Consider the following 22,723-nt stretch of genomic DNA (forward strand, 5'->3'; position numbering starts at 1 on the left):
CTGCCATTGTTCACGACCACAGAGGTCGTTCCTGAGTCTCTGCCCCAGCCCATGACCACAGAGGTTGTTCCCGAGACTCTTCCCATGTTCTTGACCACGGAGGTCATTTCCCAGTCATCCAGGACTCTTTGTCTCGAGCCTCCCATGGCTCCGCCTTCCACGGCTTCGCCCCTCGAGTCTCCCATGGCTCTGCCTTCCACGGCTTTGCCTCTCGAGTCTCCCACGGCTCTGCCTTCCACGGCTTCGCCCCTCGAGCCTGCCATGGCTTCTCTTTCCATGGCTTCGCCCCACGAGCCTCCCACAGCTTCACCTTCGTCGAGCCTCTCCTGGATCCACCTGCCTTTGTTGAGCCTCTCCTGGCTCCACCTGCCTTTGTCGAGCCTCTCCTGGCTCCACCCACAGAGTCTTCCACGGCTCCACCTGCTTCCCCAGAGACAATTCCCCCAGTGGCTCTGCCCACTCCCCCAGAGACTATTCCTCCAGCGGCTCCGCCCGCTCCCCCAGAAACTCCTCCTCCAGCGGCTCCGCCCGCTCCCCCAGAGACTATTCCTCCAGCGGCTCCGTCCGCCTTACCAGAGGCTCCTCTTCCAGCAGCTCTGCCGCCTGACCCAGTCCCTGTCCTGTGGCCGCCTACCAGTCCCCACCTTGAGGTCATCTCCTTGGTCTCCTGGCCATCCGCCTAATCTGCTCTGGTCTCCTTAGTCTCCTGGCCGTCCACCTGATCTGCTCTGGTCTCCTGGCCACCCGCCTGATCTGCTCTGGTCTCCTGGCCACCTGCCTGGTCTGCTCTAGTCTCCTTGGTCTCCTGGCTGTCCACCTGATCTGCTCTGGTCTCCTTGGTCCTCACTCCCACCAGCTCTGCCTCGGTCTTCCAAGCCCCCAGCTCCACCTCAGCCCTCTGAACCTCTGGCTCCAGCTTGGTCTTCCGAGCCTGCAGAGTCGCCCTTGCTCTCTATCTCTCCGGCTCTGCCTTGGTCTCAAGCCTCCCTGACTTTGCCTTGTTCCTCTGCTCCCCTTGCCCCTTGTGCCCCCTGAACTGCCTGTTTCCCCCTTCCCCTCACATCCCATGGACAATTTTTTTTATTTTTGTGAAGCGTCTGGAATCCGCTCCTTAAAGGGGGGCTCTGTCATGTATTCCCTGTTTTTGTCTAGACTTTTATGTTGAAATTCTTGTATAGTTCCCCGTTCCTGTGTTAGTTTTGTAGTCCTTTGTAGTTTTATTTCATGATTGGCTGAATTCGTTCCCTGATTGTTTCCCCAGGTGTTCCTTGTTTTCCCTTGTGTATTTAAGCCCTTGTTTCCCCTGGTTAGTTTGTCAGTCTTCACATGTTTTGTTTGATGCTCTGTGCTTGGTTCCCTCTGTTTTGTTTTCTTAAATTCTGAGTTTCTTTGTTTATCTTTGTGTTAATAAAGCTGCTTTTAGATCCTCATTCCTCGCCTGCCTCGTCACAGGAGGAATAACTCTGATTTTCAATCACAGCTTTCATGCGTCTTGGCATGCTCTCTACCAGTCTTTAATTTTTTTCCAGAGCTGCATGTACTGTATATATGGGATTTTCACACAACAGTCTCTAGAATTTACTCAGAATGGTGCCAAAAACAAAAACATCCAGTGAGGGGCAGTTCTATGGACAAAAACACCTAGTTAATGAGAGAGGTCAGAGGAGAATGGCCAGACTGGTTCAAACTGACAAAGTCTACGGTAACTCAGATAAACGCTCTGAAAAATTGTGATGAGAAGAATAGCACCTCAGAATGCTATTCTGGAATTTGGTTTGGTGCTGTTTTGGTGGCACGAGGGGGACCAACACAATATTAGGCAAGTGGTTTTAATGTTGTGGCTGATCAGTGTGCATATATACATAACCAATAAAATTAAGGGAAATACAGAATATTACATATATATATATATATATATATATATATATATATTCTGTATTTCCCTTCATTTTATTGGTCATTGATGAATTAAGTTACAATATCTGTACCTTGTAATGCAAGTCTTAATGTAAGGTGGATTTACAAACTTATTTAGCAACCTTAAAAAAAGGTACCATAATGCAAGCTGGAAAACCATGAACCTGTATTAATGATTTAACAACATTAGTAAGCTATGAAAGTGTATCTTATATAAAATGGACTCCCATGAACCATTTATAAATAACTTACCAACATTAATAAGCTAAAAATTGTACCTTAATGTAAAGTGGACAACTGTTAACATTTATTGGTGACTTACCAACATCAAGAAGATATGAAAATGTATCTTTATGTAAAATAGATACCTGTGAACCATTTATTAATGACTTCACAAAATTAATAAACTATGAAAGTGTACCTTAATGTAAAGTGGACAACTGTGGTACCAACATTGGTAACCTATAAAGTTTACATTAATGAAAAATGAACAATAAAACATTTATTAAAGAGTCTAACTCTTGTGGGTAATTTGTTACTGAGTGTCTAATGCTTTAGTATTACATCATAAATCATGCACATTCATTAACATATATTATGTAATATAGTCTGATGACCATTTACTGAACATTATGAAAAGCAAATAAATATGAATTTAACTTAATAAAACATTAGATATTTTTCTAAAAATATTAATGTACTCCATATTAATAGCATGTGCAATTTATTAATAATTTTACTTCCAAAAATATTTAAAAGCAAGGTTAAGTGGAAAATTTAGCTTATTTTATAAAGCCTGGTGTGTGGCAATTAACGCATAGTAAACTATTTGGAAAGCAAATAACACAATTGGTCTTTAACATTTAAAAATCTGATGATTGTGCTCTTTGGAAGGGGTGAAGGTAATTAATGGTGATTAATAAATGGTTCACAGTTGTTCACTTTACATTAAGCTACACTTTCATAGCTTATTCATGTTGGTAAGTCATTAATAAATGGTTCACAGGTAGGGCTGATAGCAACACCATGACAACCGCCCACCTCGGAAGTAGAGTGCCATGTGACATAAACATATCAGCTTACATAAAATACCTTAGGAAAACTTGAAATGCATTTCTGAAATAATGAAATTTAATGAGTATAATAAAGTGTTAGATCTTTATTAATATAGCATATAGCGCTCAACTCAAGCCAAATACACACCATGTCTAGGTGTATCAACTACACATCCATTCTTCCCCGACTAAAGTTACAATTCATAAATTCCTTCACAAACTCAAGCACAGGAGACTTTATTCATGATAACATGTCAACAAACAACCTAAAAGAAAGGGCTTGCACCCGTTTATGCGCTCTAGCTAGAACTCAAGCTCCGTTGTGCATTCCCTGCCTTCATTGATTCAAATATTTAAGTTATAATATTATATTATTATTGCTATAGCTGATTAAGCTTATATATAGGGTACTATAGCCTATACATAAGACTTGTTTGAGAACAGGTTATTGAAAAGCTCTTCAGCTTACTAGGCTCATGCATGAGGCAATCCTCAGTACTCTCTCTATAAGTTCAGCTGTTCATGCTCAACTACGCTGTGCATTCGGTTCATTGCAGAAGTTGTAATAATATATTTATTCTGCTAAAGGCTTGTTTGTCTCATATATATATATATATATATATATATATATATATATATATATATATATATATATATATATAAAAGTTTTGACTGAAATGTTTCTCATGATCTTAAAAATCTTTTGATCTGAAGGCGTATGCTTAAATGTTTGAAATTTGTTTTGTAGACAAAAATATAATTGTGCCACCATATTAATTGATTTCATTATAAATCTAAAATTTAATTAAAAAAAAATAAAAAAAAAACATTTTTGAAATTGATAACTTAAACCAAATAATAAAGAAAAGCATCCAATAAGTGCCCAGCGTATAGATGGGAACTCCTTCAATACTGTTTAAAAAGCATCCCAGGGTGATACCTCAAGAAGTTGGTTGAGAAAATATCAAGAGTACATGTCTGCAAATTCTAGGCAAAGGGTGAGTACTTTGAAGATACTAAAATATAACACAGTTTTGATTTATTTTGGATTTTGTTTAGTCACAACATAATTCCCATAGTTCCATTTATGTTATTCCATAGTTTTAATGACTTTACTATTATTCTAAAATGTGAAAAAAAAATTATTATAAAGAATGAGTGTTTCAAAAATTTTGACCAGTAGTGTATATATATATATATATATATATATATATATATATATATATATACAGTGCATTCAGAATGTATTCAGAACCCTTCATTTTTTCACATTTTGTTATGTTGCTGCCATATGCTAAAATGTTTTAAATTATGTTTCACAGTCTACACTCCATACCCCATAATGACAAAGTAAAAAACAGATTTTTGATAACTTTGCAAATTTATTAAAAAGAAAAAACTGAAATATCACACTGACATATGTATTCAGACCCTTTGCCATGACACTTGAAATTTAGCTCAGGTACATCCCATTTCTCTGGATCATCTTTAAGATGTTTCTACACTTTGATTGGAGTCCACCTGTGGCAAATTCAATTGATTGGATATGATTTGGAAAGTCACACACCTGTCTAAATAAGGTCTCACAGCTGAAAATGCATATCAGAACAAAAACCAAGCCATGAGATCAAAGGAACTGCCTGCAGAGCTCAGAGACAGGATTGTGTCGAGGCACCGATCTGGGAAAGGCTACAAAAAACAAAACAAAAAAAAACAAAAAAAAAAATATATATATATATATATATATATATAAAATTCGGCTGCATTGAAGGTTCCCAAGAGCACAGTGGCCTCCATAATTCTTAAATGGAAGAAGTTGGGAACAACCGGGTCTCTTCCTAAAGCTGGCCACCCAGCCAAACTAAGCAGCTGGGGGAGAAGGGCCTTGATAAGAGAGGTGACCAAGAACCCGATGGTCACTCTGTTTGAGCTCCAGAGATCACGTGTGGAGATGGGAGAATCTTGCAGAAGGACAACCATCACTGCAACACTCCACTGATCTAGGCTTTACGGCAGAGTGGCCAGACGGAAGCCTCACCTCAGTGAAAAAAAAAGCACCAAAAGGACTCTCAGACTGTGAGAAACAATATTCTCTGGTCTGATGAAACGAAGATTGAACCATTTGGCCTCAATTCCAGGCATCATGTCTGGAGGAAACCAGGCACTGCTCATCACCTGTGCAATACCATCCCAGTGGTGATCATGGTGGTAGTAGCATCATGCTGTGGGGATGTTTTTCAGCAGCAGGGACCGCGGGACTGGTCAGGGTTGAAGAAAAGCTAAACACAGCAAAATACAGAGATATCCTTAATGAAAACCTGGTCCAGAAAGCTCAGGACCTCAGACTGGGCCAAAGGTTCACCTTCCAACAGAACAATGACCCTAAGCACACAGCCAAGCAAGAGTGGCTTAGGGACAACTCTGTGAATGTCCTTGAGTGGCCCAGCCAGAGCCTAGACTTGAACCTAATCGAACATCTCTGGAGAGACCTGTAAAATGGCTGTCCACTGATGGTCCCCATCCAACCTGACAGAACTTGAGAAGATCTGAAGAGAAGAATGACAGAAAATCCCCAAATCCAGGTGTGCAAAGCTTGTCGCATCATACCCAAAAAGACTTGAGACTGTAAATGCTGCTAAAGGTGCTTCAACTAAGTACTGAGTTAAGGGTCTGAATACTTATGTCAATGTGATATTTCAGTTTTTTGTTTTTAATAAATTTGCAAAGTTATCAAAAATCTGTTTTTTGCTTTGTCATTATGGGGTATGGAGTGTAGATTGATGTGAAAAATGTATTTTCAAATGCATCATATATATATATATATATATATATATATATATATATATATATATAATATGATGCATTTGAAAATAGGTTATTATAAAAGTGCTTCACCGGGGATTTGCACGTTCATCTCTCGACACGCAGCTTAGACGAAAAAATCCTCACAATACTGGATCATTTGAATAAACAAGGTTTTATTCAACAAGATTTTTCTTCATCTAAAACATTGTCAGTGCATTAGTAATATCTTGCAGTGTTGTTTATTTCTCATCATATTTTTGTCAACAATATCTGAATTAAAAAATTAAAAATTATCCTCATAATTCCGTTTTTGTAAATGGAATCAAATAAAAACTCAACCATTTTTTTGTGTAATTTTGTTGACGAGATTAACACCATGTTCTGGATGAGCGGCTGGAAACATAACTCGCAAAAAATGTATAGCATCTAACAATTGAAAAGCTCCCAGCAAAGGTAAGACTGAACTATTTAATTATTTTCCATCTGTTTAGTGATATTTAACAAATAACAGAATCTGACATCTGGAATATTTTTAGACCTTGACATGAACGTGGATGTTACTGATATAAAAGATTGGCTGTATAGTCCAATAACAGACAGAAATGTAAAAAGTTTGGTTACACTTTATTTTAGTGTCCTTGTTACAGTATAATAACACTAGTAATTACTAATAAACAACATGTACTTACTATAGGTTTAGGGTGAGTGTTTGGTTTAGGGTTAGTTACTTGTAATTATGCATAATTGACTGTTATTATTATAGTCAATACATGTAATATGTGCAACAAGGACATTGCAAAATAAGTGTTATCAAACTTTTGTGTGTGTGTGTGTGTGTGTGAAAAGTTTTTATTTCATGTTCAGTGATGCACTTTTGATGTGCAACAAACATGTAATTTGTGCACACTCCCTCCCCCGCCCTTCAACCATCATATAACACCGTTCACTGGTGGTGATCGGCCCTTAACCACCGTGGTGGTAAAAACTGCCACTATATACACTTTACATTAAGGTACACTTTCATAGCTTATTAGTGTTGGTAGTCATTAATAAATGGTTCACAGGTGTCCACTTTACATTAAAATATACTTTCATAGCTTATTATTGTTAGCAACTCATTTATAAATCGTTCACAGTTCTCCACTTTACATTAAGGTACACTTTCATAGTTTATTAATGTTGATAAGTCATTAACAAATGATTCACAGGTGTCCACTTTACATTAAGGTACACATTCATAGATTACAAATGTTGGTAAGTCATTAATACAGTAAGTGTTTCACGGGTAACTCAATAAACAGGCCATGGTTGTCCAGCTTGCATTATGGTACCTTTTTTTAAGGTTGCTAAATAAGTTTGTAAATCCACCTTACATTTAAACTTGTATTACAAGCTACAGATATTGTTACTTAATTAATCAATGACCAATAAAATGAATGGAAATAAATAATATAAATATACTTTTGATAAGTGAGAGTAATCAAATTAACAGGTACATTATTGCTGTGGATGAGCATGAAGACCAGAATGGCTGAGACATTCCAACTTTGTTGCGTAGGTTACCACTCAGTGGCATTCTTTTGTCAACAAGTAAAGTGACATGAGTCAAGACATTAGAGTAATGAATTCAAACACAACACTTTTTATTCTCTCTATAATAATCAATTTTTTTGATGCATCATGACATAAATCATGAATTATGACATTTCATGATTTTGATCAAAATAAGTATTAATAAATACCTTTATTAAGCATTTATAACGTGAGTTTAAATTGGCTCACTATTTGGCAAGTATCAATTATAATCTGTAAATAAATTTGTTCATTTGCAATACATCTATAAGACGTATGTCAATAAGTATGACTCGGATGTCAATAAGACATTCTCCAGATGTCTTTGACACTTTTATGATTTAGAATGTTTGTCAATATGATCTTCTGAAGATGTTTAGCAGATAGTAATAGATTATGATGCTTTACAGATGAAAACATTTAAAACAGACATCTCAGAGATGTGCATGTGCTATCTGGGGTTTTAGTTGCAAGTACCCCCTTAAGAAAACCATGTATTAGTTATAATTGTAAGTGAATGGTGACTAAGGGTTTTCTTAAGGGTTTTTAAAACAGTAACAGGTGACAACAAGTCCCTGTTTCCTTCTACCTGCTTATTCTGGGTAACAAGCTGCTTATACAGGTGCATCTCAATAAATTAGAATGTCGTGGAAAAGTTCATTTATTTCAGTAATTCAACTCAAATTGTGAAACTCGTGTATTAAATAAATTCAATGCACACAGACTGAAGTAGTTTAAGTCTTTGGTTCTTTTAATTGTGATGATTTTTGCTCACATTTAACAAAAACCCACCAATTCACTATCTCAAAAAATTAGAATATTGTGACATGCCAATCAGCTAATCAACTCAAAACACCTGCAAAGGTTTCCTGAGCCTTCAAAATTGTCTCTCAGTTTGGTTCACTAGGCTACACAATCATGAGGAAGACTGCTGATCTGACAGTTGTCCAGAAGACAATCATTGACACCCTTCATAAGGAGGGTAAGCCACAAACATTCATTGCCAAAGAAGCTGGCTGTTCACAGAGTGCTGTATCCAAGCATGTTAACAGAAAGTTGAGTGGAAGGAAAAAGTGTGGAAGAAAAAGATGCACAACCAACCAAGAGAACCGCAGCCTTATGATTGTCAAGCAAAATTGATTCAAGAATTTGGGTGAACTTCACAAGGAATGGACTGAGGCTGGGGTCAAGGCATCAAGAGCCACCACACACAGACATGTCAAGGAATTTGGCTACAGTTGTCGTATTCCTCTTGTTAAGCCACTCCTGAACCACAGACAACGTCAGAGGCGTCTTACCTGGGCTAAGGAGAAGAAGAACTGGACTGTTGCCCAGTGGTCCAAAGTCCTCTTTTCAGATGAAAGCAAGTTTTGTATTTCATTTGGAAACCAAGGTCCTCATAGCCCAAGTTGCTTGAAGTCCAGTGTTAAGTTTCCACAGTCTGTGATGATTTGAGGTGCAATGTCATCTGCTGGTGTTGGTCCATTGTGTTTTTTGAAAACCAAAGTCACTGCACCCGTTTACCAAGAAAGTTTGGAGCACTTCATGCTTCCTTCTGCTGACCAGCTTTTTAAAGATGCTGATTTCATTTTCCAGCAGGATTTGGCACCTGCCCACACTGCCAAAAGCACCAAAAGTTGGTTAAATGACCATGGTGTTGGTGTGCTTGACTGGCCAGCAAACTCACCAGATCTGAACCCCATAGAGAATCTATGGGGTACTGTCTAGAGGAAAATGAGAAACAAGAGACCAAAAAATGCAGATGAGCTGAAGGCCACTGTCAAAGAAACCTGGGCTTCCATACCACCTCAGCAGTGCCACAAACTGATCACCTCCATGCCACGCCGAATTGAGGCAGTCATTAAAGCAAAAGGAGCCCCTACCAAGTATTGAGTACATATACAGTAAATTAACATACTTTCCAGAAGGCCAACAATTCACTAAAAATGGTTTTTTTATTGGTCTTATGATGTATTCTAATTTTTTGAGATAGTGAATTGGTGGGTTTTTGTTAAATGTGAGCCAAAATCATCACAATTAAAAAAAACCAAAGACTTAAACTACTTCAGTCTGTGTGCACTGAATTTATTTAATACACGAGTTTCACAATTTGAGTTGAATTACTGAAATAAATGAACTTTTCCACGACATTCTAATTTATTGAGATGCACCTGTATGTCCTTGTGTTGTGTAACAGCATTAGATGAACAAGCTCCTCCATGAGCAAGATCTTTTGTTTAGAACTCTATTAATACACAGTAAATGCATTCAATTAATTCATAAATTTTTCTCTTTGTTCAGTCCTAAATATTTTGTCCCTATCATTACAAAAAATGAGGACATATTTGTTAACATATCTGTTTTAATATTGTAGTTAAACTGCACAATCAACGCCTGTTAGAAGGTTCTGAGGATATGCAAAGAGCTAGTGAGTTCTTGAAAGATCTATGAATACTGAGTAACGTTATCTGTACTGCGGATGTGTGAATCTTCACAGGTCATGCTGTGTCAGCAATTGTGTGTGAGAGTCTGAATTCAGAGTCTGAATACAAATGAAAAGGTCAAAGCGACAGCGAAATATCAGGAATCACTACTGTATGTATTCTAGTCATATGTACCCCCCAGATCTCTTCTCTCCTCCCATGGTCAGCCTGGTTCCAGGGTGGTTTAATAAAGAGCTGTGAATTAGAAGATGGTGGGTTGCCCTGGGGCAGTCTACACAAGCTTGATGCAAATCCACACCTATTAGATACATTTTAGAGAGACCACCACTTAGAGGAAGTTCTTCTGTTCTATGAATAACATACTCTTCAATCATGCTGCATACATAATGCATTTAGATTGAGAATTTATCACTGCCAAATGGTATAAAATCTACCTATGACAGAATTTCCCCTCAAAAGGGAGCTCAACACTATGGTCTACCCTATTACTCTTAATCAAGGCGAAACCTACATACCTAATTTATCTATGCCAGGGGTTTTTAAATAACATGACATCACAACGTTTCATACGAGACATGCAAGAACCAATGAGATTGAGTCAACGTTACAGGATGTGATGTTTTGGCACACTATAAGGGCATCATCGTGTCATCAGTGTTTCGTTATAGGCTTGTTTGAGATGCCAAAGCCTCGCCTTGAAAGTAGACGAGAGTAGGCGGCTGCAGTCAGTGGAGGAGTAAAATAAGCGTTGTCGAGTCGGACAGTTCTCACTTCTCGTAGCAGATCAGCCACCTACGAGATCAAAGGCAGATATCATGTGAGTCACACTCATGATTTGCTTTTGGGCCCGTGGGTTTGTAGGGCCCTAGGCAAAATCATGACAACAGGCCCCACTGGTGCGAAAATTGTCATAACTTTAAAACATCTATAGAACCACTGCAAATGTGATGAGTTGATTTTTTTAAAGAGAAAGTACTAAAAATAAGCACTTTAAAACATGCATATGTTAGGTTAAATTTAGGGCTTTGAATTGATTAAAATTGATTAAAATGTTTAACTAATTAATTTTAACTGATTAAATTATCGTACGTGATACATTACAACAAACATTACAAAATAATAATAAGTATATTTATACTTTGTCTCAAGGAACTTGAAAGAAATTGGTTAGTCATCAGATTCAAATCATTTCAAATTTATTGGAAAGAGAAACTTGACGAGTATTTACAAGTATACCTGGCTGCGGCTTGCTGAATGGTTAGGTCCTTCAGTCTCTGTCGTGCAAACACTGGGTCTCACTCGTGGTGGGCGGCACGAGGCAACCACACAGACACCCCCCCCCCAACCCCCCCATGTCAACAACTTTGGGGGCGTGTTGAAGCGGGTTTCGCCCAAGGTGCCATACAACCCCCCCCCACACCCCGGTCAACAACTTTTATACAATCGCCACCCCCACACCCCCGTCAACAACATTGGGGCCGTGTTGAAGCGGGTTTCACCCAGGGCGACATACAAGCTAGAACCGCCACTGCCTGGCTCAACATTTGAAAACTCCATTCTCCTTACAGTAAATGCAGTCCTGTGTTTATTACGCCTGGGACATACGCTGCGCATAATGAATAAGCGTGCGCTGCTCCACAGAATCAATTTCTATAGAATGTTCAGTTGAGACGAGCATGTACCTCTTGAAAATTAAATTCTAACCACAGAAAGTGGGGAAAAACATTAGTGACGTTTCACCCATTGAACAAATGTGCCAGGGTTTGTTCCGGGCAACTAGCAGATATCCTAACCCCACCCCCTACCCTATTCAGAGCCTTCCAGGAACAACTCGGGACACCTTTCTCCTATCGGTGAAGTTTCAGGAAGTAAAAAAAACAAACACTGCATTAATTGCATTGGGTTTTTTACTGCGTTAAGCAAAAAACATTAATCGCAGAAATTATCACGATAAAAGAAAATGTATTTAAGGTGCAGTGACAATTCAGCATTTTTCGACAATTTTCTTTAAGTTTTTCAAGATTTTAATCACCTTTCAACTTTTTTCCAGAAGAGCAAATAAACTAATATCTCAGTTTATATGAGGTAATGGAAACATACAGTATAGTTACATTTAATATAGTATAGCAGGGTTGGGGAGTAATGGAATACATGTAACGGGATTATGTATTTAAAATACAAAATATAAGTAACTGTATTCCACTACAGTTACAATTTAAATCATTGGTAATTAGAATACAGTTACATTCAAAATGTATTTTGATTACTGAAGAGATTACTTTGCATTTTATTGTCATTTTCTGTTTAATTTCATATTTAGTCCTTTCAGATGGAAAACATTTATACATATATATGATGCGATCCGAAGTGCATTTGAACAGCGGTGAAACAATTTCTTATGACGTGTTACATTCATACGAGCAGACAGAGAAGTAAGTTTGAAGTAAGTTTGGAGCAGAAGAAATAGAAATAAACCTTGTGTAAATTGTTAGCTTTACGCTAAGCTAAAATGCTATTTCTAGCCATTTTACATGCACATGTTACCAGACACGATCGTATTTTTTTATCAAGAAAATTCATGTTGGATCATAATTTCTTTTTTTCTAGTAAGACCTTTGATATTAGGGCAAAAATCGTATTCTTGATAATAATGTCTGTATTAATTCCTGTAAAAATATCTAAAAATCCTTAAAACAAGATCAATTTGATTTATCTTGTTTTAGGAACAACACTGCATAAGATATTTAGGTTTTTCAGAGAATGTATTTTTAACATGTGTATTTTGTCTTACTGTACTGGCAGAGTTTTTTTTTTCAAAACAAGTGAAAAGAATCTACCACTGCTGAAAAAGTAATCCAAAGTATTTAGAATACATTACTGACCTTGAGTAATCTAACGGAATACATTATAAATTACATTTTACAACATGTATTCTGTAATCTGTAGTGGAATACATTTCAAAAGTAACCCTCCCAACCCTTAGTATAGTAGTATAAAGTATAATAATTACAGCTATACAAGATATTGTTTAAAATAGATGAAGTATGTCACACTGCAGGACACTGCTGATAATGCTTGAAATTTAATGTCAAAAACCTGTGTAAACTATGTGTAAATGTTTATTCACTGCAAAACAACCAATAAAAACAGTAAATTGTCAGAGAATGTGCAAAAGTGAACGTTAAAACATCAGTTAAAATCAGGTCGCAATGTTGTAATAAGTCTTGTAATAAGTCTCAGTTTAGGGTTGGTGTTTGGGTAAGGGAGTATGTATATAAAATATACATTGCATTTGACTGTATTACGTCATTTACAACTAAAATTTACAACTCCCTTTTGGCACCAACTGGTGGACAAATCACCTGCACAATACTTCCAGCTTTGGCCACTGAGGGCTAAGGTTAAAATTTCAGCAAGCTCAGACTGATTTCAGCAGCAGAACTCTCTAACTCCTATTCCCGAATTCGCAGTGCGATCAGTCTGTTGTGTTCCACAGAAGAAAGAAAGACATAATCTTAGAATGACATTTTGGGTGATCTATCCCTGTAAAAGGTATACTATCCATTTAAGAGGAATATTGTTTTTATCACACTTGTATAAATGGGTCTTTATACATGAAAACATATTGCTGCTTTTATATTTTAGCAAGGGGTCCCTTTCAAAAGTATAAAGTTACATGTACGTATTTTATGGAATATTTGCTAAAGGCAGCTCTAAATGGACAAGGACAGCTCATTCACTCCATTAGAGAATACACTGCAATCCTGACACAAAACACTGTCCAGTACCACACAGCTATGCAGCTAATGCCTTTGCTACAGGTGGAAAAGTGAGCGACTGATTGAGTGGATAAGCATGCTGAATAACTTTTACTCAGCAGTTCAGAAATCTCCATCAGCCATCACTCACCTTCCTCACACACAGCAGGGGCCGCTCTCAGCCTGCCATTGCAGTACAGCACAGCTGGAGGCCCCCACTCTATCTCTCTCCTTCTCTCTCTCTCCACAGAGTAAGCTCTTACACTGAAGACGCCCACACAGCATTGAAATGAAACCTTGTCTGTAGGCTGAAAAGCTGAAATGTTGCAAAACTGTGTTTTTTCTTCCAGAGAATCATGGAGAGAAAGACACAGAGCGAATGAAAAAGAGAATCAGTGATAGAGATAGAAAAAGAAATACTATATATTCCTTATTCATACAGAAACCCTCGCATAATGTTAAGGCAAATCTAAGTAGGGTGTAGGTAAGTCATCGAGCAAAAGCAATTATTTTGAAAATTATGCAGTACAGACAATCTTACCTACAGTAATGACTCAAGAGGTGAAAAGCCGTGGGTGGTTAGGTATTCTGTGCCTTTTCGTGACTGACAAAGCACAGAACACCATAGATCCAATACACAACAGATGGAAAAGTAACACATCAAAAACACTTCAGCGAAGAACTGTTATGTCCATCGAGAAGAGAGCAGATGCATTGCTTTGCTCCTAGTTGTGAAGTCACATAGTAAGGGTGTTCCAGATCTGCAGTAATAGGTGATAATTATAATAAAGTGCTAAACCTCCAGCTTTCTGCTGTGTATGTGTGTGTGAGATAGAGTTTTTGTGTGTAGGCAGGCCTTTCACACAGATATGATGCTGCACCATGGAAACCTGTGCAGATATCTGCAGCTAATTATGCAGCAACCCGCTGACAGATATGAACAAGAAAAAGCACCATGGAATTAAAGTGCCAGCTCTGGCTGCCTCCATTCTCCACACCACTAGAGAGTAAGATAATGTGTGTATGAGAATGTAGGTTAACTTAGCTATACTTTGAGTACAAATTTGTCTCCAGAAGTGAGCTAAATCTTACAAATCTTCCCTTTGAGTGCATTCAGAGATGTCATCAATTAGAAAAACGAGTTTTATTACATTAAATAATCTTAAAATTGCAAGTTTTCTTTTAGGGGTAGAGCAACACATTGCATGATGTAATCATGCAACTTCAGTAGAAACTACTAAAGATTTAATCAAAAGAGTTGTTGCTTGTTTGAAAGTATTGCAATATTTGATCTTGGGCTTTTTTTTTTCAGTATGCTTGAAGAGTTAGTTGTATATTAGCTTGACAAAACTGAGCTAAAATTTAGAAGCTAAGTAAACAGAAAAGCATAATTAAGAATTGGGAGTGAAAGCTCCAAAGCTCTAGTAACAACTTAATGTTACAAATGCAATGCTTTGATGCAACAAATCATTTGGTAATGAACAAACATAAAAATGGCATTTGTTTATTATCACCAGAGTTTAGACATACAATGTCTCAGCACTCAGCATCATACTAAGAAATCCAGACTATATTTGTCACGTCTAGATGTGTTTTTGTTCATGTTTTGTGTTCATGTCTTTTATTTTCAAGTATTTCCTATTCCTGTCATGTCATGTGATTTCCTGTTCCCTCATGTGATCTTGTCATGTGTTTCCCCTGTTCATGTGTCTTGTTTTCATTGGTTTATTGTTTGATTACTTTGTTATTAGTCTTGTCTTTTCATTGGTTATAGTTCATTTAGTCTTGTTATCTTGTTTATAGTTTAGTCTTGTGATTGGTTGTCTTATTTACTTGTTCACCTTGTCCTTGTATTTAAGCCCTCATGTTTGCCATTGTCTGATGTCAGGTATAGTGCTTGTGACATTGTCCAGGCCAGGCCAGGCCAGGCCAGGCCAGGCCAGGCCAGGCCAGGCCAGGCCAGGCCAGGCTAGGCTAGGCTAGGCTAGGCCAGGCTAATAGTCAAGTTTAATTAGGGTTACTGGATTTCACTATTGTAAATAAAACCGTACTTGGGTTCATCCCTTCTACATCATCATCTTTGTCATTGCCAGTGCCAGCAGCAACATTACAATATTTCAGTAGTAAAACAGCATCTAAAACTAATCAAAGCCATGGATTATCTTTTCTAAAACCCTATTTATCATAATGGCTCCACCAGAATTTCACCACACCAAATGTGGATTAAAGATGCATAGATATGATTAACTGATACTCCACCTCACTTGATATGTTTGCATTGTGAATTTAACAAACTCCTCTATAGCTACGTTAATATGATTTAAAAGCTGAGTATTTTCTAAGGGACAAGTGTATGTAGGTCGGGGTGTCCTAGTTGACAGAAGACCTACTTTAATCTGATTGGCTTTATCAAGGCAATCCAGTCCCTGCTCTGTAGTTTCCTTCAAACTTGGTCTGTTTATGTATCATTAATCCTCAGATGAAACCGTTATACTAGAATCTGTGACAAACTGAAGCAACCACTTACATTGACTATTTTGAAATGTGCATCAAAAGAAATAATTAGAGCCATTTTGATTCAACCTGGCTTTCAATTTTATCCAACATGATAAAGCTTTCATGATTCTAGTACAGTGAGGCAAAAACTAGCCAAGGCTGTTATTGTCCATACTTTTCCTTCTGCTCTTTCTAACATGAGAGACCCAGATAATATAGCTGACTCTAGTTGGCCTGTTGCCCAGTCAAGATGGTTTCAAGTGGATTTTTGGAGGAAAACTTTCCAAGGATTTTGTGACCTTGTCAGGGAACTATGAGGCTCTATAAGGCATTGACTTTTAGATTTTGAAACCAACTTTTTACCATTTCAAACCTTGTGTATGAACCATTGAGAACAATATTTCCATATAATGGACAGTTGGACAAATATTGGGTAGATGACTGTAAAAAAAAATGGACCACGTGCATTCTAAATGTTCAAATATTGAGCTCTATCAAGCAAAATTACAAATTATTATGTTCACTATAAAAGGTTTACTTTTTTCAATCCATACAGATACTTACAATCAAACTAAGGAACAATCCTAAGTCTTATTCCTCTAGAGATCAGGTTGGTTGATGGCCAACATAATGCCGATGGCCGATATAGTACATTGGAGATTAGAATGATAATATATTATGTTAACAGATCAGATTAAAGATACATTACTGTATATTTGAAGCCATTGAATCCTCAACAAAAAATAATTCTTGGCATTTACTCTGCAGACAATGAAGCAAGTGTTCTTCCACTTTGCCATAAGCTTTTGTATTAAGATTCAAAATTGGGACTACTGTTATAACAGGTTTAACTTAGGCGTGACCACTCTCAGGATGTATTTTGACTTTTTAGTGCACTTGGGAAACAAATGTAATAACCAGCAAACCTAACCCAATTTGCTTTTATTTATTTTGCAAATTAGGAGGGCTAAATGTTCCCTCTTAAACAAGTAACAATATAATTCCAACATGATTTCTCAACAAAATAAGTTTGCTGTTCATTCTGACAATGTATAGACTATTTTTGTAGAGTCATGACTCCAAAACCGTAAGAACTTGCAACCTGCATGTCCCCTAGCCTGTGAAGGGCTCCTTGATTGGATTCATATTCTTATATTCTTTCTAACTGAGGGCTCTTTCAGGCTTACAAATTCACAGATAAATATATGGCAAAACAAAATACAAATTTTCCACAAAATATCATGTTATACCATGTTGTCATGTGTCTGGATAGAAGTACTCTTAAAGCAGTGGTTCTCAAACTGGGGTCTGCGGACCTCAGTTTTATTATATATAATTATAAGTTTCTCTGGATCTACTATTTATAGCTATGTGTTTGAGTAAAATGAAGAAAAATTTTTTTTTATTCTATAAAGTCACACAATGTCACAACAAATGACAACAATTCTCCCAAATTCCCCCCCAAAATATTGTTATTTAGAGCATTTATTGGCAGAAAATGACAACTGCTCAAAATAACAAAAAAGATGCAGTGTTTTCAGACCTTGAATAATGCAAAGAAAACAAGTTCATATTCATTTTTAAACAACACAATACTAATGTTTTAACTAATGAAGAGTTCAGAATCAAATATTTCATGCGTCTTGGCATGCTCTCTACCAGTCTTTCACATTGCTATTGGGTGACTTTATGCCACTCCTGGTGCAAAAATTCAAGCAGTTTGGCATTGTATGATGGCTTCTTCTTCTTGATCACATTCCAGAGGTTTTCAATGGGATTCAAGTCTGGAGATTGGGCTGGGCATGACAGGATCTTGATCTGGTGGTACTCCATCCACACCTTGGTTGACCTGTTGTGTGGCATGGAGCATTGTCCTGCTGGAAAAACCAATCCTCAGAGTTGGGGAACATTGTCAGAGCAGAAGGAAGTGAATATTCTTCCAGGATAACCTTGTACGTGGCTTGATTCATGCATCCTTCACAAAGATGAATCTGCCTGATTCCAACCTTGCTGAACCACCCCCAGATCATCACAGATCCTCCACCAAATTTCACAGTGGGTGCGAGACACAGCCTCTCCAAGTCTCTGTCTAACCATTAGACGACCAGGTGGAGGATCGGTGATGATCTGGGGGTGCTCTGAGGATTGATTTTCCCAGAAAGACAATGCTCCATGCCACACAGCCAGGTCAATCAAGGTGTGGATGGAGGAACACCGAATCAAGACCGAATGCAAAGAAAACAAGTTCATATTCATTTTTAAACAACACAATACTAATGTTTTAACTTAAGAAGAGTTCAGCCTCAAATGTGGTGGTGGTGTAGTGGACTAAAGCACTGAACTGGTATGCAGAAGGTTGTTGGTTCAATCCCCACAGCTACCACCATTGTGTCCTTGAGCAAGACACTTAACTTCAGGTTGCTCCAGGGGGATTGTCCCTGTAATAAGGGCACTGTAAGTTGCTTTGGATAAAAGTGTCTGCCAAATGCATTAATGTAAATGTAAGACCCTGTCATGGCCAGCCCAATCTCCAGAACTGAAAACCTCTGGAATGTAATCAAGGGGAAGATGTATGTCCACAAGCCATCAAACAAAGCTGAGCTGCTTGAACTTTTGTGCCAGGAGTGGCATAAATTCACCCAACAATGTGAAAGTCTGGTAGAGAGCATGCCAAGACGCATGAAAGCTGCGATTGAAAATCAGGGTTATTCAACCAAATATTGATTTCTGAACTCTTCCTAAGTTAAAACATTTGCATTGTGTTGTTTATAAATAAATATGAACTTGTTTTCTTTGCATTACTCGAGGTCTGAAGCACTGCATCTTTTTTGTTATTTTGATCAGTTGTCATTTTCTGCAAATAAATGCTCTAAATGACAATATTTTTATTTGGAATTTGGGAGAAATGTTGACAGTATTTTACAGAATAAAACAAAAATTTTCATTTTACTCAAACACATACCTATAAATAGTAGATCCAGAGAAACTGATAATTTTGCAGTGGTCTCTTGATTTTTTCCAGAGCTGTATATATGACCGAGGCCAGGCCAGAGCAGGCAGCGCATTTTTCAGATGAGGAATAGCTGGCTAAACTTGAATATTTGACAGATATCTTTGGTTTGTTGAATGGCTTGAACTTATCAGTTCAGGGAAAATATGCTTCAGTGCTTGAGGTAAGTGACAAGTTGAGCGCATTTATATGAAAAACCACATTGTGGAGAATGAGAATTCAGTCTGGAATCACAGAAATGTTCCCACTGTTGACAGAGTTTTTGGACACAAACAGTCTGTCTGTAAATTCAGTCACAGACAACATCATCGTTCATCTTTTAGCAGAAAAATCTTTTCCACAGAAAACCAACCCATCAAAAAGGAGTCCGTGGGTCAAAAAAGTTTGAGAACCACTGTCTTAAAGTAATATTCAGGGTTTGATACAAGTTAAGCTCAAACAACAGCATTTGTGGCATGTTGTTTCATTACTACAAAAATAATTTTGACTTATCCCATGTTTTCTTAAAAAAAAAAAAAAGAAATAAAGAAAAATCAAGGTTACAGTGAAGCACTTACTGTACGATGGAAATGAATAGAGCCAATTTTGGTAGTCACAAATGTGAAACCTATCATTTTATAAACGGACTTACATTAATTCTTCTGTTAAAACTTATGTATTATTTGAGCTGTAAAGTTGTTTAAATCATCATTTTACAGTCGTTTTGGGGTTTAGAGCATTACGTCGCAATGGCAACAAGGTTGTAAAACTGGATATAACTTTTTACACTGAAAAGGTTAGTAAGTGATTTTATCACAAAATCATGTTAACACACATATTGAAACATTAAGTATTTTCATGTGTATGGATTGGCCCCATTCACTTCCTTTGTAATGCCTCACTGTAATCCAGATTTTTGCTGTTTTTAAAATAAAATACATTTTTGTTGTAACCAACATTCCCAAATACTGTCGCTTGACCTTAACTATGTAATAAACCCAGGATATACATTTAAAAGCTCAAAAACAAATATATTACACATATTATCCATGCATGCACATTTTAAGGGATAAAAAACCATTTCAACTAAGCTCTCTGAGCAACAGAGCCAACTGGACTTTGACTACAATGCCGTTATTGCCTTTTTAAATGAATCCATCATGATTTAATGTTAAAAATTACAGGTGGGATTGCGAACAACCTTGTTGACTCCTTTGCAAGAGATCTTTATGCACGAAAATTCCATGGGGACATAAGGGTCGATACTCAATCAGAAAAGGATCTGAACATTTTAAACTATGATACCCGCAACATTCGCAAAGCTCTGCTGCTTACTTTGAGTAGGCGTACTTTTATTTCATCCAGCTGTGACTCGGTGCAGATGCATGAACATGACATGGAAGTGCTGGTACTGTTAAATACATTCACAAAAAAGCAAAAGACACGTGTTAAACATGCACTCAATTCGTACCTACCGCATCGATCAGTTTGCTCATGTTGGAACCGAATGAACGAGGTTTGAAAAAGACGTTTTTCCAAAAACGGATATCGTCTCCCTTCCTAAATCCAGTGGAAATAACAGCAGATCACGTTTTTAGTAAAAAACGACACCGTTGTCTATGTTATTAACCATCTTGCCTCGTAGACCGTATCCATCCCCTCTGCATCATCGGAGAGGTTCAGTGCACTGGCTCTGCGCGTGCATACGGTGGTCTGCGGACGGACTCCCACAACGTCACTCAAACAAGTTCACCGGCACTGAAGCCTACGCTTCACTCCTGAGTGCGAGGATTGGTTATGAAGTTGCATTATGTCTTAAATCATAAATTATGCTCTCCACCACATTATTCATGCCATAGCACCTCCTGCTCGCGCATGTGTTTAAAGGCCACGTGAGTTTGTCGCGAGCATAGCTGTTGAGAAGACTCGCGCACCTTTGCGACATGGATTTTAGTGATGATATGAACTAGAAATAAACCTGTGGGCCAAATATAGAACATATTATATATGTTTTTTAGATGTTCTATTTAAAACATTCTTCATGTTGAAGGAGATGGTGGTAGATGGTTAATTACAGTAGTATTCAATGCACGATTTTAGGTCAGAGTCTTAAGATAGAATGCAACACTTAATCAACCCTCCTCTTTCTCTGTTTTAGGACAAAGAACTACATCCCTATTGCACTATATATCTTTTGTACATTGTGTGCAGCCTACTTTGCCAGCTTCCCTGTCCTCAATGCAGAGCTTGCTTTTTTTTTCAAGACAGTCTTTCTAGCCATGAAATATATTAACATTTTCATCTCTTTTGAGCAGTTGTTCTGTCTTTGTCAGACATTTCTTTAAATTCACCCTTAATATTAAGTTTGTCTTTGGTTGGTTAGACCATTGCTTGTCTCATTTGTGCATAAAAAAATATGAAATGTTGTGGTGTGAGAACCCTGCATAGCTCTCATGATATTCATAATACTGTACTCAGCCATCATTGCCATGGCAACTATAGATCATGCACAAAATACATCAGTGAGCTTGAGCTAAATTCACTTTAAATATCTTTCATTGAACAACAGTAATGTTGTATGTGTTTTCCCATCAAAAATATACAGTATGCAAAGACAATACTTTGAGCAGTGTTCTATATATTATATGAGTCACAGATTAGACTAAGCTATTGGGTGCTTTATACTGATTAAAATGATTATGCATGGGATACACAAATAACTCTTTTTAAATGTAGTGGCCTATTACAACATCTTTATTATAGTGTAAGGAAATGTATTATCTCTTTATATGACAGATTCTAACATCACAAACAGCATATCCTGTGCTTTATTATGGCTGTGCTCAGATGCACACACTTGTTTTTTAAAAGGAAATAATGACGTTTTGGTTGGTTTTAAATTCCGCACCATCTATACTGATAACTAGGGATTTGCTTCACAATCTATGACAACTAGAAAAGCCTGAATAGCTTTTTAATAGACTTTGCATGTCATAACAAGCATGCATTCGATTAAAGTGATAGGGCCTATGGAAGTTGTGTGTGCACTTCCAACACAATTAGGGGAAAAAAAATCATAGAAGCTAGGTCTGACAAAGATCTAAGTCAGTGATCAGTTTGTTAATAAATTCAGTCATGAATGTGAGACCAAACTTTGCGTTTCTTGAATTCAAGCAGATGGAGATCTATGTCTAGGGCCTATAAAATGAAAATGCAAAGACAGAAACTAATAATAAAAGTGATATTGTTAATATATTTTACATTTGCCTTTTTGAAAATTTTAATTTATTCATTCAATATTTATTTCTTATAGTTTTAACAGTGGTATTTGTAACAAGACCATAGTAAACACATGGAAGCAAAGATCATCTTCACTACCATGATTAGATGTAACATGATTTCTATAAAAAATTCTATGGTATTTTTGTAATTATAAACAGTAGACCTACTCTAAACACATGTAAAAACAATAAATACAAAATATAAATATTTATAAGTTGTAACAAAAATTAATTATATTCCCTCACTCCCCTAATGTAGCCTATATGACAAATTTAATAGAGCTGAAGTAGTGATATGATAATATTTATTATCAATCTATTTCTGCCTAAAGTACAGTTAGTGTTACTATAGTAAATTCAAGGATGGTGATAGAATTCTGTGCCGAATTCAAATGGTTTCCGCTTC

At 37.2% G+C, this 22,723-nt stretch overlaps 1 protein-coding gene across 1 annotated transcript in view; it reads right to left on the bottom strand.

The window, feature by feature from the left end:
- Positions 1 to 20,675, bottom strand: part of LOC127449388 (leucine-rich repeat-containing protein 7-like) — a 191,177-nt gene extending 170,502 nt beyond the window's left edge. The window contains exon 1 of the mRNA XM_051712762.1: positions 20,512 to 20,675. The gene's annotated coding sequence lies outside the window, so the exon portion shown is untranslated. The remainder of the gene's footprint in view (positions 1 to 20,511) is intronic.
- Positions 20,676 to 22,723: the final 2,048 nt, after the last annotated feature.

This window comes from Myxocyprinus asiaticus, chromosome 12, assembly GCF_019703515.2.
Source record: "Myxocyprinus asiaticus isolate MX2 ecotype Aquarium Trade chromosome 12, UBuf_Myxa_2, whole genome shotgun sequence".
Lineage (NCBI taxonomy): Eukaryota > Metazoa > Chordata > Actinopteri > Cypriniformes > Catostomidae > Myxocyprinus > Myxocyprinus asiaticus.